The sequence below is a fragment of the Triturus cristatus genome, chromosome 3_2 (genome assembly GCF_964204655.1).
Source record: "Triturus cristatus chromosome 3_2, aTriCri1.1, whole genome shotgun sequence".
Lineage (NCBI taxonomy): Eukaryota > Metazoa > Chordata > Amphibia > Caudata > Salamandridae > Triturus > Triturus cristatus.
In genome coordinates, this window is record NC_140584.1 from 558,272,771 (window position 1) to 558,284,954 (window position 12,184).

The following is a 12,184-nucleotide window of genomic DNA, read 5'->3' on the forward strand; positions in this document are numbered from 1 at the left end:
ATTGATGACTTACTGTTGGCCTAGATAAGTGCAAGGTGGACTAAGTCTGTTTCCTCACCAAATTGGTCAAGAAGGGGCACAATGCTTCCAAGGAAAGTTTTTAATTTGTCCTCCTCTGGGTACAGAATCTTGGTCATGAGATCTTTGCTGGTGAGTGCCACTTGTCACCCGACTGAATTGCAGATATTTGTAAGTTGCCTTGTATGAAAAACGTTTCCTTGGTATGTACCTTTCTGGGTATGGCTGGCTATTGTAGACAATGAACTCTAGGCTACGTGGCTATGGTCAAATCCTTGCAAGATTATGTCTAAAAGGACACCACCAAACTCTCGCAGTGGTCTTATGAAGCTGAAAAATGATTTCTTACATTGAAACATGCATTAACTTTTGCACTTGCCTTGGATCTGCCTTATGTTAATCCTTTTACCCCGTATTCGCATGAATGCAGTGGATTTGCTCTAGGTGTATTGTTTCAGGATTGTGGTGATCAAAAAAAGCCTTTACCTTATTATCCTACAGCCTTGGACCCCGTTGCACCTAGACTCTTTCCCTGTCTCCATTCTGTAGTTGCTGCTGTTAACCAGTTTGAGGTGTCTGAAAATATTGTATTGTGTTCCCCTTTAACTGTAGCTGTACCCCTTGCTATGATGATGCTGGGTGTAGAATTCACTGCTTTGATTATAAAGCAGGCAGTACAGGCTATTTTCCCATGGACCTCATTAAATTGATTTTTTTTCTTGGTTGTCCTGTCGACATCTGTTCTAGGGGCATTTTGAGTTCTGGACAGAGCTGTTAAGCTAGAAGTGTTAATTATACAATCGTAAAGAAACGTATAATTTAAAGAAGCACATATGTGGACTTTTTTTTCCATTTGTAAAAAGCAGCTAAACTGAAGTATAAACTGTTAATGGGAGAGTTGTGTGGGAGTAGTGGGCTATGGGCACTCCTAGTTCTCTTTGCAGCACTGCGAGCTGACAAATAGAGCCCTGGACTTTGACCCCTGGGGTAGCCAACTGGAGCACTTACCCAGGGCCTGGTCACAGTTTCATAACCGAGCCAAGCAGGGGAGCCCTAGCAGTGCATGTGTAACCCCTGTCCTGGGCACTTTGCAATACGGCAGGCTGAAGGATAGAACCCATGGCCAGAGATTTCTACCTTTGGGCTTTAACCCGGGGCCTGGTCAGAGCTTTTTAACATGGCCAAGCTGAGGAGCCCACCTGGTGCCTTTGGGATCCTATCAGCTTGCAACACAGTGCAAGGACCCATCCTCTCATGGGTCATTACCTGTGGGCCACCAGAGCTTTGACGCAGGGCCCGGTTCCAGTGAAGAAGATGGGGAGCCCTCACTGTGGGCACTCTACGACATGCCAATCCAGCACGTGGATTCATGATGGGCTCCGCTGGAGCTCTGGCCAGGGGTACTGGCAGATCTTTCCTCCCGACCAAGAGTAGAGACTGACTATCTGCTCACTCGTATGGGGCTTCTAGAATTCTTGCACCATCCAGTGAAAACAACCATCTGGACTGCAGGTCATCTATACCCTTGTCTGACTATGTCAGAGGAAGTCCAATAACCATTCTTGTAATCCGTGCACACACCGAGTGACAGAGGAGGTATTTGAGAGAATGACTCAAGCCTCCTGGAGCTTTAACTGGGGCTGAAGCTTCATATAAGGCCCCATTGGGATATCTAGGGCAGCTCAGAATTCTCAACTCGGAGTCATGGCTGGAAATTATGTTTCATTGATTTATTTTAAGTACAAAGCTTCACCGGTGACATTGGTGTGGCCCATTTTGCCCAACATATGTGGACATGGTAAAGATCTCAGGAATAATTTCACACACCCCTAAATCATAATTTCACACAGCCCTATTGTTCTTCTTACATTTAACACTCAGACTCTTACACTGATATTCCATGTGCACGTTGAGTGTGTGTGTATAAGCATGGTGAATGTGTGGCACATTTATGGTAGCAAGCCTGTGTGGTGAGAGTCTCGATTCTGGGAATAGTGGGATCCCTTTTTGATTGCTTCTTAGAAACTGTATGGGGTTCTTTTAAGAATGGTTTACATGTCATTCCTCCCTAAGCATAACAATTTAGTATATGGTATGGGAGAAGGATTGAATCTGCAATTTCGGTTGTTAAATGTGCGAAAGTTTCTAGCCAATTCATGCCACTTTCTCTTTCCATGATTGCTTCTTTAGGAAGGCTGATGACAGTCAGGTCTAGAGGCTTCACACTAGTCAGAAATTAGATTTGAAAGGGAAGTACCCCAAACTGGTTTCATGGCGTCAGACAGTGGATACACATTTCCTTTCTGCTAGAGACTTCTAACTGCAGAATACTCACCGTTTGAATATCCCCAGTTGTCAGACTGATGAAAACATTAGCATAGCAATTCTCCCTCACTGCAACAGGTGGGGTTGTGCGGCATTGCTCTACCTGGTGCTGCCCATCCTGTGCAGATGTGACCTGGGAACCGCTATATATACACCAGCTGCTGGCATCATTTTCTTTCTCTGCATGCTAACTGACTGGTATCGAGAGCTTCATCTGTAATTCTGAAAATATGATTTTTTTTCCCTCAAAGAACTTGCGAGTGTGTAGAAGAAATGTCACCTAAACCTACAGGTTTTAAACCCTTTGAAGAATGTATCCAACAGATGTCAGTTACAGATCCTGACAATGTCTACCATTGGTGTTTTAGCTCCATCCAGCCAGTCGTGCTTCAAGATAAACGAAAAAACCATCTGTGACCAAGAGAATCGAAGCTTGCATTTGCTGAGATGTGGAAGTCGAAGACCTGTTCTGAACTGGGGTGGCAGAGTGGGCTAAAGAACGGTGATGGATTAAACCCAGATCTGTTGACTGGGTGTGAGTGTTTGATTGGTTCTGATGCTCCGTCCATCACCACCCCCTTTTGTACCGCTCAAATGAAGCCCAGCATGCAACAAACACAGTCCAAGTTGAGGGCACTAACACAGTCCCATTCCAGAGGTCATTCTCATGACCCGTCTTTGTCAAAGTCAGGTAAGTAAAAGAAGACCCATAAAAAGTGCTAGCGTGGTTCACCTGCGTCTCACAACTCACACATGATGCAACTGGCATCTCTAGGCCTCTGAGCTGTTCTCCACAGTGGACTCAGCATCATTGCTGACCTAGTTTCTGATCCCATCTAATCAAGTGACGTTACCGGATCAGCTCTAAAAGTTTAAATGTATATGGACAAGATCTTTCACGCCACACCAATTCCCACTGGAATGCCCTTGCACTTCATGAATCCAAAGAAATCACCGTCTGCTTTTCCGTGGGCAGAATCGTCCTTGATGCAAGCTCAATGAATCAATCAGGGGTTTGTTAAGCGCAACTACTCTCCCGTACTGTGCCTCCTGATCTTTCCCGGGGTCTATACAGTCACTGTAGGAAAGTAGGATCTGCTTTCATGGCTACCTCCGCATTTTGCTTGGTGTCAGTATGTTTTTGACTAGTCTGACTGGGATCCTGCAAATCAGGACCCCAGTCACTTGCTATCTCCGTAAATTGACCATGGTAAGTTATTCTGTACATCCACAATTGACTACTGATGTACCCTTCTAAGTACCTAGTATATGGTACTGAGGTACCCAGGGTATAGGTACAGCAGGGGTCTCCCATGGGCTACACCATGTATTGTGTCACCCATGGGAGCCACCTTAAACTGTCACTACAGGCCTGCCATTACAGCCTGTGTTAGTTGGTGTTTGCACCTCTCACAACAGATATAAGTTTCCTTATATATGGGGTCACTAAACCTAAAACCTATGTCACCTCTATGGCAGGCTCTTCAGTCCTGCGGGCAGGGTGCTTGGTTATATGTGTGAGAATACCCCTGCATTAGCAGGACACATCTACAAACCCCGGAGTCGATTCTCCAGCCGCTGTAAGTGCGGTCAGCCATTTTAATACATATAGTGGACATCAGTCATTAGGAGATGTCTAACTAAATAGTGGCTGCACCGAACCCGATCATTTTTGGTATCAAACATGTTGGAATCATACCCCAACACTGATTCTAGTGTTGGAAGTATGATCTCATGTACTGGGGACTCCCTTGGGGTACTCCCCTGTACTACCGTTTACAGCCTTTGAAGGTCTGATAGCAAGACACAATTCTGCCCTCCTGCTACTGAGCCAAGCTCGAGCAGGGGAAGGTAGAACAATAGGTTCCCTGTCACAGGGCGGTGGGACCACCTCCAAGACAGGACTTAGTGTATTGGGCTGGGGTGCGGGCGCTTGCCAGCACCACCAGACTGCTTTGAAGGGCAAATGTGGTACCCTCTTTGCATACTCCAGTTTCAACCAGTTCAGTGATCCCTTGGCATCCACTCTGGTGCTAAACTGGACAAAGCACCTGGGAGTATCCTCTGCCCAGCTCCTCCTGGACTCCTGAGGCGTTCCAACCCTTTCCCTAGGGTACTTAACGGCTTACCTGTGAGTGGCTCGTCAGATTTGTTGTGGGGCAAGACTCAAGCTGGAAACCACGTCACTCTTTGACCATCTGGACACCTGCACTTCGCCTGGAACTGAGCCTGCATCAAGTAAGACTTCTGCTGCTCCTTGTGTCGTCATTCTGCAAGTCACCTTCGTTGTCTGTGCTACTTCCAGGATCTTCACCAGACCTGTGGGGATCAAGGACATTCAACGTAATCTCCCTTGGAGAGTAGGAGTCACTCGCCTGCATCTGCAGGCACCACAACAAAGCTGATCAGTCTGCTGCTCCTGATGTCCCACGGACTTCAAAAGGCTCAGCAACATAGGTGGAGGTTCTGCAACTCCCTTGAAGCCTAACCTGTCATATTTACAAATTTGAGGCTAGTACCCCTCATCGGAACAGCTGGGACCAAACCCCTGTACAGCATCGACTTGCCCTTGCCAAGGCTTGTTAGCTCTGCACTCCAGAGATCTTTAGGCTACAAGAAGCTCCATCCTCCAGCAGCTCTTCCTTCCAAGTACAGCATCCTCACTGCATCCTCTTCACCGTGGACCTTCCTTCTTGGTGAGCTGCTCAAGATCCTCCTGCGACTCCTGTGTCTTTGGCCTGTGGGCCCTCCTGAGGGTCTTCTCCTGCTTCAGTGGGCTACCCTGCTTGCTCCAGGCCTGCTCTGACTCTCCTGGTTGTGGTGAGTCCCTTGGACCTTTCTAACCCCAACTCTGCTCCTTCTTTGTTCTCCACACTAGCTGCAGCTGCCAAGGCTTGTTGGTTCTCCCACTGGACACTGACCCCCTGGTTCTTCACTTCCGACGTTGGACAGTTCATGCACAGCTTCAGGTCTTCCTCAGTGTCTCCTAGTCCTCACAGCTATAGCGACAAGGTCACCGTCAAAACTTCTATACCGTCCGACATCGGTGGGCATTGCTCTTCCGTGCCTCATGGTCACCTCTGAGTTGCATAGACTCTGTCCCCTCTGCTTGCAGGTTCTCCTCTTCAAGAATCCAAACTTGGATTCCACCAGACTCTAGCACAGTCTTCTTCAGCTGCATCTTCTATGAAGTCCTCCTTTGTGGTCTACGGTGGTTTCGACGTCACTTCACACTTATGCAGCCGGCTTCCCTGAATTAGGTATCATTGTTCCTGGAGTATCCATGGGTGGTGTGACTCTCCAACCTTCTTCTGTCTTCCACAGGGCTTTCTTCGGACCCACTGGGAAGGGTCCATCTTCTTAACAACTGAAACCACGACTTTCCCGTTTACTTCTATTAGTCATGCAGCTGTGTTTTCTCTCTGCAAACAGCCTTGTGGGTTTCCTGGGTACTTACCTTGGGTGGTTCCTTGTGTCCTCAGCTCCTCTGAGTCTCCTGGTCCAAGTCCCAACTTCGTCGCATTTCGCATTCCACTTTTTAGTATATGGTTTTGTCTCCCCCTGGAGACCACTATATTTTGTGCTTGCTTACCTGTTTGCAATTGAAGTATTGTTGTGTATTTGTGTTGATCTCTCCAGGCAGGAGATATACCAATGTGTTACTGAGTGTTGTGTAATAAATAGACATCTTTTTTATATACACTGTGTAGTTCTTTTTCGTTTAACCTACACTACATATCTGAAAGAAACAGTTAGTTATAGATTCCTAACCTTAGAATATTCCCCAGGCATCGTCAAACTGGATCTGGAAAGTTTTTTTGTTAGCAGTACCCCTGCGCGTCGGTAGGTGGCGTCGGTTGACTCTGCATCTGTCGCCGGCGTCATGGTCGCTGGGATGAGGTCGCGGAGGTGACTTAGACGCCGCCCTCACACGATGACGTCAGTTCTTACTTTTTCCACACCAGTGAGCACAGATCCGGAGAGAACGGTACCCCAAGTCAGTTTTAGCTCTCGCCTGAGCCAGCGCATGCGCTGTCTCAGGCGAGACATTTAGTATACGGGATTTCAAAGTGCTACCAGCGCTGGCCTAACGCCCGAGGCGCCAACTGGAGCGTGATTGCATTGCTTTCACTTTTGGCGGTGCTGCGCGCGCACCACTCGCGTGTTTGACGGCACGTGCGCGCGCACCCCCTTGCAATGCTTGTTTGTAATTATTGTGGCTCAAATACAATGATTAGAAATATTGCATGCAATGCAACAGGATTATATTCCCCTGGCTCTGGAGATTTCACCAAAAATGCTATTCTGTCTGTTTGTAATTTTTGCATGATGCTACTCATTATAAAATCTCATCTATTTTGATTCTACTTGATTTACCCTAATCCTTTCATATTGTCGACCATTGTTCTTGCCATTTCTTCCTTCGTTATCTCTAGAAAAATGTTGCATTTATTTACTTCTTATTTTTTATGTGCCCTCTTGTCTTATAAATGGCCTACCTGACTTTGGCGCTGTCATCTAAATTTTATGTTTTCACTCTAAATATTCTACTTCCATTCTTATTTCTTTATTTAGAAGCAAGGCTCATATTTATAAAGGCGATTCACAAATATGTTTTTATTCCTAATTATCTGCTTCTTTCCATAATAACATGTCAGCTTGATTGTCTTTGATTGTGTCCTGCTTGGCATCTTCTGTTTTTTAACCTGACACCGAAGAAAACTGATATGCTCTTTTTCTTGTCTCTATGAATATATTGCCACCACTTTCTGTTTTATTTTTTCCAGCTCAACTGTTTTTTTCAGTGTCTGCTCATACTGATGGTTTTGTATTTCATTCATTTATGAATATATTTCTCTTTGGTTACTTCAGTTGGAAATATTTTACCAAATCCCATTTTATTTGCTATTTTGCCTCGGGACCCGTGTTTGCAGCAGCATGCTGCGTGGAAAGACGGATGTACAAAAATGAGCTTTACTGATATTCTTAGGGACTTTATCTGTATTTATATTGAAAAGGGGAGTTGCTTCAGAGTCATTAGGGTGCGTGTGCCTATTTTCTGTGGCAGTCCAACACTGGCCCCATCGTGTAACTGAAAAGAGGGGTCATTCAAAAGGTATTAATATGGGATTTACCATAAAGAATGGTGGCCTGTTACACTGCACTCTCCTCATGGTCGACATGCACATACGAACTTCATTGGTCCCTTAGCATATGTCAGATTAATTCAACGTGCATCTGTCTGATGCATGCAATGCAATTCATTGAGCCAATCAGGATTAATTATTGGGCTTCCTCTCAAATCTATGCTGGGGGCAGCTACAAGAAGGGTCCTGACAAAGACCCCGTTGAATGCTCTTGAAACGTCAGTGATTTTTGTTTGCACTAACTTTGCAAAATAGTAAAACTAAAAACAAGCATTGACAAAGCCAATAGATTTCGCCTATTTCTCGATGTTTTTTTAAAAATGTTCCACAGCAGCCCGAGCTGCAACATGTCTCAAAATAAATAAAAACAAAATGCTATGGCGTGAAGCACTGATGATGCCATAGCGCTTTGCTTTTATTTATTTTAAGCCATGTTGCACAACAGCCCGCGTTGCTGTACAACATCTTTAAACAAGCACTGGCATAGCCAATAGGTCTCGCCTTTGGGACCTTATAAGTGTTTAGTTATCCAGCACAGTATCCTTGGTGCAACAACATCAAGTGTTGCATGGCTAAACACTTATAAGGTCCCAAAGGCGTGACCTATTGGCTATGCCAATGCTTGTTTGACTGGGTTTTTGTGACTTTTGTTGACTTCTTTTTCGAGTCTTGGTGCACGAGTGATGCCCGGTTTCCAGGCCTGTGGTTCCTGTACCCGACTGATGTTTGTTACGATCTGCAGCGCGACCACGACCCCAATTCATGCTCTGACTGCCAAAGCATGGCCCGAAGTCTTTGCGGGAGCGGTCCCGAAAGCTCCTTGAGACCCGGCAGTCGGCTCCGCATCGCTAAAGGTCCTGGTCATGAGGAAGGTCGCGGGACCGATTGCGGAGCCATCACCACCACTCGTCGTCCAAGTCTTCGCACTCGGGGTCAGGTAAGTCGAAGCACAGTAAGAAGAAATCGAAGAAGCATCATCGCTCTATGACTTCCCCTCGTCCGTCGGCAGACGCGACGAAGGGTGTGGGTGGTGCTACTCTCACGGCTCCGCGTGCGGAGCCTTCAGGGGCGACTCTGGCCTTCCCTACCTTCCCGGGACCGGGAGCGACCCCTGGCCAGCTTCAATTTCACAAAGCGATGCATGCCATCTTTGGGCAGTCCGACTCTGTTGGCGCGCCTTCGGGCCCTGTGGTACTGGTTGGGGGCTCTAGGCCTTCAACGATGGTGGCTCCAGCCCTGGCTCCGCAGGGCCCCCTTGGATCTAGGCCTGGATCCGGATCGGCACTGGTCGACCTAGTGACACCTCCACCAGTGCCGATTCCACTGGCACCACGTCTGCAGCCGACGCCGGCTGGTCCCCCAGCTGATGTGGACACCAGCTTCCAACCCGACGTGGAACCGGAGCTGGACTGGCGTCATCCGACGCCAGACCTGGCGCCGAGGGGTACTTTTGTGCCTGTGTTCCACCCTGGCATTTTTCAGCCTGATTGGCAGCCAGAGGAGGGTGAGGAAGACTGGGAGGGGTCGGATGACCCTTTAACTGCCCAGCTAGAGTGTGAGCGGGAATGGAGAGAGGAACTGGGAGATGCCATTGGTCTGGATACCTCCCCAGACCTAGGCTTGTTGTCTCCTCCTTCCAAAGCTGCGGAGGAGGGAGCGTCATACGTAGTGGTGCTGCGTAGGGCGGCCGAGGCTCTCAACAATGAGATACCTACAGTGGCAGTCAGGACTAACCTCCTGACAGAGGTGCTCCAGCCGGCAGCGAGCTCTTCAGAGCCCCTGCTGCCGTTCAATGAGGACCTCACCGACATCCTTTCGGACACCTGGTCCAGGCCCAACACAGGAGCTCCTGTGGATAGGATGGTTGCCCGACAGCACCTCCCGGCCCGGGTGACCCCACTTTCCTCTCCCAAAACCCTTCCCCTGAGGGCTTGGTGGTCCAAGCCTCTACGTCCAAGGGCCCCTTCCCTACAGCTCCACCTGACAGGGAATCCAAGAAGCTGGACCAACTTGGGAAGATGCTGTTTTCTTCCTCCAGCTTTTGGCTACGGTCGGTAAACACTACATGTCTGTTGGGCTGTTATTTCCACTCTGTGTGGGATACAGTGGCGCAGGTGCTGCCTCAGTGCCCGAAGGAGGCCCGGGCCGTGCTCTCCAGTGCTGTCGCCGAGGGGAGAGACGCAGTAAAGTTTACCATCCACTGTGGGCTGGATACCGCCGACGCACTGGGCAGAATGATTGTCATGTCAGTAGCCCTTCGGCGCTACGCCAGGTGACGTTCGACTGGTTTTTCTGGGGATGTCCAATCCACACTTATGGACATGCCCTTTGATGGCGTTCGTCTTTTTGGTGACAAGGCGGAAAACGCGCTACAACACTTCAAGGACTCTCGAGCAATGGCCAGGTCCTTGGGACTCTCCACCACCAGCCCTGTGCAGTCTGCCTTTTGCCCCTTTCATGGTTACGGAAGAGATGCCCCCCTACATCCCGCCCAGAGCCACAGGCTGGCACAGACTGTTCAGTCCCAGCGCGGCCGGGGACGTAGGAACCAACGCCATGGTTCTTGGGGCCAGGATGCGGGCCATTCCACCACAGCCCCCTCTGCAACCACCTCCAAACCCTACTATACCGACCTTCCAGGGCCGCCAAACGCCAGTGGGTGGCAGGATCCGCCATCACCTCCCCCACTGGCGCACCATCATGTCGGACAGGTGGGCTCTGCAGATAGTCTGAAGGGGCTACTCCCTCCCCTTCAAGACTAACCCTACCATCGCATGTCGGTCGGAGGATCACCTGGCCCTTCTCCAACAAGAAGTTGCGGCACTCTTAGCCAAGGATGCCATCGAGCGCATCCCTGTCCCAGAAGTAGGTTGTGGTTGCTATTCCCACTACTTTCTGGTGCCCAAGAAGGGCAAATGCCTGCGTCCTATCTTGGATCTCAACCGCTTCCTCCGGAAGGAGAAGTTAAAAATGTTGACGCCCACCTCTAGACTATGGCTGACCTCCTGCATTTGCTGGGGTTCTCCATCAACGTGCCAAAGTCGCACCTGATTCTCTCTCAGAAGCACCTCTTCATCGGAGCGGTTCTGGACATGAAGCAGTTTCGGGTTTATCCTCCCGAACAGAGAGTCTGGGATATTAGGGCTATGATTCCGTTCTTTCAGCCTCTATCCCGGGTTTCAGTCAGGATGACTCTGAGGCTGCTGGGCCTCATGACCTCCTGCATCCTGCTGGTCTATCATGCCAGGTAGCATATGTAGGCTCTGCAGTGGGACCTGAAGTTCCAGTAGGCGCAGCATCAGGGGAATCTGTCCGATTGCGTTCAGATCTCGGAGGGCACTGCAGTGGTGGCTCACGAACTAGGATTGGGTTAACGGCAGATCCCTCTCCCTTTCCCAACCAGTTCAAACAGTGGAGACAGACGCATCCCTCCTGCTGTTGACCGAAACTCCAGCAGGGAAGGCCTGGACAATAGGTTTCCTGTCCCAAGGATGTGGAACCACCTCCCCAGACAGGCAGATGTGTATTGGGGCTGGGCGGGAGCACTCTCTGGTGCTTTGAAGTTCTGCACTGGGGGCACATTTGGTGTCCCTGTGCATAGTCCAGTTCAAACCGGTTGCAGGGGCTACCTGCCCCTGCTCTGGCACGAAACTGGAAAAAGGAAATGGGTGTAGCCACCCCTCTTTCCAAACCCTTCCATAGGTGGGTCCCTAGAGTATGTCCAACCCCCCTACTTAGTATATGTATGGGAGCCCAGTCCTCGTGACTTTAGATTACCCTGGACGAAACTCTGCAACATATATCCAGGACCTTTGACTTTCCATTTCGACTAGAAGACTGAAGAAATCTCCCTTGGGGTCAAGGAGTGACTCCCCTGCTTGGCAGGCACCAACGAAGCAACTGACCGGTCTGCATCGCTTAAGCTAATGCCGGACACCGAAGTCTTTGCATCACCAGAGGTGGATTTCCAGACTTCGCCGAGGCTACCCTGAGTCCACAGCAAAGCTGAGTCCCGTGGCTATCGTGGGTGATGTGGAACTGTTACCCCTGGACACCATGAACTTTTGCAGCAACACTATCTTCCTGGACTTCCTCGAAGTTGTACTTTGGGCTCCAAGTAGCCCCAGCTTTGAGCACCTCCTGCACCGAAGATTGCTGCCCTCCACTCTATGAGTGACCCGTGGGCCAGTTTCAAGTGCGAGCGCTCGAGGCTCCTTCGCGATCGCTAACCCATTGGCTAGTAGGTCCCCACGAAGGCAACACCTCTTCTAATTGGGCTTTTCTGGTTGCTCCAGAAGTGCCCAAAATTACCCTCGCTGAGTTAGTCCCACAGACCTTGCTGGTCTGTACCGCAGTCCTTTCTCTAATTTCCAGTGACTTGCCGTTGCCAAGGCTTGTTGGGTCCAATATGGTTGCAGACACCGCAGCACTTGACAGACTTCGTGGTACAGCTCGTATCCAGCTCCTGGTCATCATCGGCGCCTCCGGGACCTCGTGGCTGAAGAGTCAAGATACCTGTCAACTCACCTGAAGCACCCGACATCTGTGGGCATTGGTCCATCCTGCCCTCAGTCACTGGCTAGTGACCCAGACTCTGTCACCTCTGCTTTCAGGTTCCTTCCATCCCAGATCCAGGCCTGGATCTCTTCGGACACTTCTCCTCTTCACGACAGCAGCAGTTCTTCGCCAGCTTC